This window comes from Schistocerca cancellata, chromosome 5 (genome assembly GCF_023864275.1).
Source record: "Schistocerca cancellata isolate TAMUIC-IGC-003103 chromosome 5, iqSchCanc2.1, whole genome shotgun sequence".
NCBI lineage: Eukaryota > Metazoa > Arthropoda > Insecta > Orthoptera > Acrididae > Schistocerca > Schistocerca cancellata.
The window spans coordinates 786,470,472-786,476,773 of record NC_064630.1 but is presented as its reverse complement, the minus strand read 5'-3'; positions in this window follow the sequence as shown (position 1 = coordinate 786,476,773).

The window sequence follows — 6,302 nt, the reverse complement described above, 5'->3', positions numbered from 1 at the left end:
CCATAATATTGTCCTCAAGTACATCGCCCTTGTATAGACCCTCTATATACTCCTTCCACCTTTCTGCTTTCCCTTCTTTGCTTAGAACTGGGTTTCCATCTGAGCTCTTGATGTTCATACAAGTGGTTCTCTTATCTCCAAAGGTCTCTTTAATTTTCCTGTAGGCAGTATCGATCTTACCCCTAGCGAGATAAGCCTCTACATCCTTACATTTGTCCTCTAGCCATCCCTGCTTAGCCATTTTGCACTTCCTGTTGATCTCATTTTTGAGACGTTTGTATTCCTTTTTGCCTGCTTCATTTACTGCATTTTTATATTTTCTCCTTTCATCAATTAAATTCAATATTTCTTCTGTTACCCAAGGATTTCTACTAGCCCTCATCTTTTTACCTACTTGATCCTCTGCTGCCTTCACCACTTCATCCCTCAAAGCTGCCCATTCTTCTTCTACTGTATTTCTTTCCCCCATTTGTGACGATTGTTCCCTTATGCTCTCCCTGAAACTCTGTACAACCTCTGGTTCTTTCAGTTTATCCAGGTCCCACCTCCTTAAATTCCCACCTTTTTGCAGTTTCTTCAGTTTTAATCTACAGGTCATAACCAATAGATTGTGGTCAGAGTCCACATCTGCCCCTGGAAATGTCTTACAATTTAAAACTTGGTTCCTATTTCTCTGTCTTACCATTATATAATCTATCTGATACCTATTAGTATCTCCAGGGTTCTTCCATGTATACAACCTTCTATCATGATTCTTAAACCAAGTGTTAGCTATGATTAAGTTGTGCTCTGTGCAAAATTCTACCAGGCGGCTTCCTCTTTCATTTCTTACCCCCAATCCATATTCACCTGCTACGTTTCCTTCTCTCCCTTTTCCTACACTCGAATTCCAGTCACCCATGACTATTAAATTTTCGTCTCCCTTCACTATCTGAATAATTTCTTTTATCTCATCATACATTTCTTCAATTTCTTCATTATCTGCAGAGCTAGTTGGCATATAAACTTGTACTACTGTAGTAGGTGTGGGCTTCGTATCTATCTTGGCCACAATAATGCGTTCACTATGCTGTTTGTAGTAGCTTACCCGCATTCCTATTTTCCTATTCATTATTAAACCTACTCCTGCATTACCCCTATTTGATTCTGTATTTATAACCCTGTGTTCACCTGACCAAAAATCTTGTTCCTCCTGCCACCGAACTTCACTAATTCCCACTATATCTAACTTTAACCTATCCATTTCCCGTTTTAAATTTTCTAACCTACCTGCCCGATTAAGGGATCTGACATTCCACGCTCCGATCCGTAGAACGCCAGTTTTCTTTCTCCTGATAATGGCATCCTCTTGAGTAGTCCCCGCCCGGAGATCCGAATGGGGGACTATTTTACCTCCGGAATATTTTACCCAAGAGGACGCCATCATCATTTAATCATACAGTAAAGCTGCATGCCCTCGGGAAAAATTACGGCCGTAGTTTCCCCTTGCTTTCAGCCGTTTGCAGTACCAGCACAGCAAGGCCGTTTTGGTTATTGTTACAAGGCCAGATCAGTCAATCATCCAGACTGTTGCCCTTGCAACTACTGAAAAGGCTGCTGCCCCTCTTCAGGAACCACACGTTTGTCTGGCCTCTCAACTGATACCCCTCCGTTGTGGTTGTACCTACGGTACGGCTATCTGTATCGCTGAGGCTCGCAAGCCTCCCCACCAACGGCAAGGTCCATGGTTCATGTACTACCCTCCTGAAACCACCAATTCCATATTCTGCTAACAGTCATTGGATCTCGACCAACGCGAGCAGCAATGCCGCGATACGATAAACCGCAATCCCGATAGGCTACAATCCAACTTTTACCGAAGTCGGAAACGTGATGGTACGCATTTCTCCTCCTTACACGAGGCATCACAACAACGTTACACCAGGCAACGCCGGTCAACTGCTGTTTGTGTATAAGAAATCGGTTGGAAATTTTCCTCATGTTATCACGTTGTAGGTGTCGCCACAGGCGCCAACCTTGTGTGACTGCTCTGAAAAGCTAATCATTTGCATATCACAGTATCTTCTTCCTGTCGGTTAAATTTCGCTACTGTAGGACGCTATCTTCTTGGTGTAGCAATTTTAATGGCCAGTAGTGTATGATGCAAGAATTAAAAATGATATCCACACCAACATTGTTGAGTTCTTCAGGCTGAAATGGTTTGAAGTTGCTCTCAATACTACCCCATTCTACCTTCTTTTTCCGTTCCTTCCTATCGAATTTTACTCCATAATCAGAATCAAATCTTAGTTAAATGAATAATTTCTTTAATTTCAGCATATATTCTATCAGTCCCTTTATCATCTCCGCAAATATAAGTAATTCTGCTATCGTACGAAGAACGAGGTACCAAGGCGGTCCCTCGCAACGAAACCGAAGGTAAGCACAGCCGCTGCTAGACGCTGCGACGGATAAGCGGATTCGGAGAAGGCACGCGCAGAAGATTTTGTACGTCCATTCTTTTGACTGGATGTCTTGTGAACCACGGCTGTTCATTATAGTCAGGAAACGAAACGCCGACAGCCATCCTTACGATCTTATTTATTGTGTAGCTACCAGTTTCGGCTCTACAATGCGTCATCTTCAGGCCTTAGTTGATGCTGAAGGGATTATGACTATCCATACACACGCTGCATCAGTGGCCAACATGACAGATTTACGCAGGCTATCTATAGCTGTGATGTCAGCACTCCAACCATCAACTGCTATCTCAGTTGATGGTTGGAGTTCTGAAATCACAGTTGGAGTACTGACATCACAGTTGCAGACAGTCTACGTAAACCAGTTACGTCGACCACTGATGCAGCGTATATATGGATGGGGGTAGCCCCTTCAGCATCAACTGAGGCCTGAAGATTCCGCACTGAAGCGCCGAAACTGATAGCTACAAAGTAAATAAGATCATCAGGACGGCTGTAGCCATTTCATTTTTTTCTTACGCCAGAAGTGGTTCACTACGTCACCGCATCAACACGATTACTTTCGTCCGAGCGCACTACTGCTCAGGGGTGACTGCAGTCTTCACCAAAGACGACAGCATAGTCCCTACTGTGCAGCAGTTGTGGAACCCAGAGCTCTGCATAAATACGAGTATTTGTCACCCATTGCATTCTGTGAGAGGAGACGAGTACCTTGTTCTGTATCAATTGATACGTTAACCTTCAGTGACAGTAATAAATACTCACGATATTCCTTTCAACAGGCATTGTTAAAATGTTGAGTATTTCATTTTATTTAAGTTGTAATGTAGTCACGTATTATCTTCTAGTATCAACTCAGACTCCTCCATGACTAAAGCTAACAACCTACTACGTGTGTTATTTCGTTCCGTAGAACACTAATGTAAACTAGTACTAGTGTGGTATCTGTTGGTTTGTATCTGCCTACCTTATGATAATGTGATCATTATCACACCTAGTCCTACACAAGTCCTACTTCATTCTGTGTTGGTCACCATGTACCACCTGTGCTACAATCTCGTTCTTCCAGCCACAGCACCTCACTAATTCCCACTATAAAGGGTGGGTCAGTAACGTTTGCCTCCTAGAATAACTCCGAAAGTATGACACGAGCTGAAAAATTTGTTGGACAAATGTTGCATGAGACTACGGGGGACATAACTTGACTTTTTTTTGTTGCTAGGTGGGATCGCGTCAGAGATATGAAGGTCAACTTTTTTTTTTAATGGGATACTTTAGACTGGTACTTATTTTCCGATAGCGGCTATCGAGACGAATCCAATGATGTTTAACAGTAAGGTCTTTGAAGGTCAACGGAGGTCACAACGGTGGTATGAACGTCCATTTACAGAAGGTGTTCGAAGTGATGACCATTGGTATCAATGCACTGCTGCAAACCTCTTATCATGGATTCAATGCTATTGCTTAGCACTTCGGCACTAACTGAAGCACATCTCTCACAATTCTCTCTCGTATATCATGCAAGTAGTAAATATTCGCCGAATACGGCGTATCCATATAAGGTGCCATTGACATGTAACACCATTCGACGGTGTCGCAATAAAACACTAATAGAAACGGTAACACTAATACCGTTGAATCAAGCAAATGCGAATGATGTATTCCTTCGAAGAACAAGTCGATATGCTTCTAATTTACGGAGAATGACAACAAAATTCAGTGAGAGATAAGAGACTTATACGCTGAAAGGTATCATTAACGTACTCACCTTACACGTCGTACATTTAAAAATGTGTATGATAAATTGAGAAGACCTGGATCTTTATGGCATCAGCAAAGGAAAGTTACTAACGAGGAAACGGAAATTAGTACTCTTGAAACTGTGGTTCGAGACCCTTGTGTTGGTTCGCAAGGGAATCTGGCATGAGCCAGAGTAGTGTTGTTCGTGTTCTGCATCGCCATAAATAATATCCTTGCTGTATCAGTCACCACCAAGAATTAACTGGTACGGATTGTATGCGTCGCATTGAATCCTGCAGATAGGCTCAACTTCATATTCAGAGGGATGTCACATTTATTAATTTGATTTTATTTACTGACGAGGCAACATTCACGAACCATAGAAATGTTAATTTGCATTAAATGCATTATTGGGCAACTGAAAATCCATGTTGAACCCGGCAAGTTGCACACAAAAAATCGTGGTCGGCGAATGTATGAAGTGGGATTCTGGAGGACAGAATTATAGGCCCGTATTTCATCGAAGGAAATCTTAATGGTAGGAAGTACACCACATTCCTGCAAGAAACATTACGTCTGTTATTGAAAGATATACCTTTAGGAACCAGGAACAGAATTTGGTATGGGTGTCCGGCAAAGTTTTCGCTGATGGCTAGATATGAGTTGCAGAGACAATTCCGAAATCGTTGGACTGGACGCGGAGGAGATGTGTCGTGGAAGCCTCGTTCGCCAGAATTGACGCCTGTGGATTTTTTTCTTGTGCGGATTCGTAAAAGACATTGTTTATAAAGACGTTCTAACTGCACCTGTAGATATATCGTAGTACTAAGTAAATCTATGTCTGCGTTTCGCTCATCCACTTTAAAACAACGTCAGGAATCAAGTCTTCTTGTTGTCATTTTGTCTCATGACTGACTTCATATAAGGATGCATTTCCTTGTTCTCTGTAATTTTACTTACAATAATAATGTTATTTAATTTCAATTAACTTTCATTTAGATGCAGTTGGTCCATATTTACTGATGATGTGTAGAAAGTTTGTTTGTATTTGGGCTACTTAACTACGCTGAGAAGCGATTCATTTGGTGACGTGTCGATTGCACGCCGTGGGCAGGCTATCATATAAAAATTTGCGTTTACAAGTCGAGCCTTCCAATTTAAATTTCTGATTACGAAGTCACATTTCGTGCATTATAATTCATATTATCAAGGTCCGGCGTCACCAAGCATTTCCGACTTTGTGCTCCACTCTCAAAGAAATCCAAGAATATCAGGTAAAGGTGCCGGCAGCGGCCGAGCAGGAGCTTTAATAGCAGTTAACATTAAAATTATGATTATTCACGTTTTCTTTAATGTGCTCCTCATGTGATCACTGTGATGTGTCTTCGCTCCGAACAATTAATTTTCGGAAGATTACAGTTCATTTATTGCATATTCACTCTTTGAGGGATACGTTACAGTCTGCAGCAGGACATACTCTCTGCAAGTATCCGCTTTTCTGTGTAGATGTTCAACTCAAATGTGATGCTACCATATTACTTTTAATTTTCCGATAGTGTCATAGAGTTAACGTTGTCGCTACGTTGCAGCCACAAATTAAATGTTTTTTAAAAGTCAAACCAGTCTAACACGTCTGGTTACCCCTACGATAGTACTGAAAAGAAAAAGGATTATAGCTACTTTTACAGGATAAGCATCATATCATTATCTGGTGATCATGCGTGAAGATTTAAGTTCGAGCGGGAATAGTGCGTCCATATGGTCACAAACCTGAAACTCACTGAGTGGAAAAACCTCCATCTTTTTTTATTGATTCAGTACCGGACTTTTGCTACTTACTCTGTTCTGAGGTTCAGACAATAACCCTATTCTGTCAATATATGTTACAAAAGTGTCATAGAAGAGTTTACTTATGTCCGTAATTCTTATACAAAATCATTTATATGGATAATATGAGTTTGCGAAGTACTGATTGTTAATAATACTCGTCGCTTTCATAAGGCCAGCAGTCTGTTACTTAAGACCTTACACGAGTTTCTGTGACAGCACTCACTTCAAACAGTACCTCTCTTCATTTCGCGGCTGCAATCTTCTGACATGTTA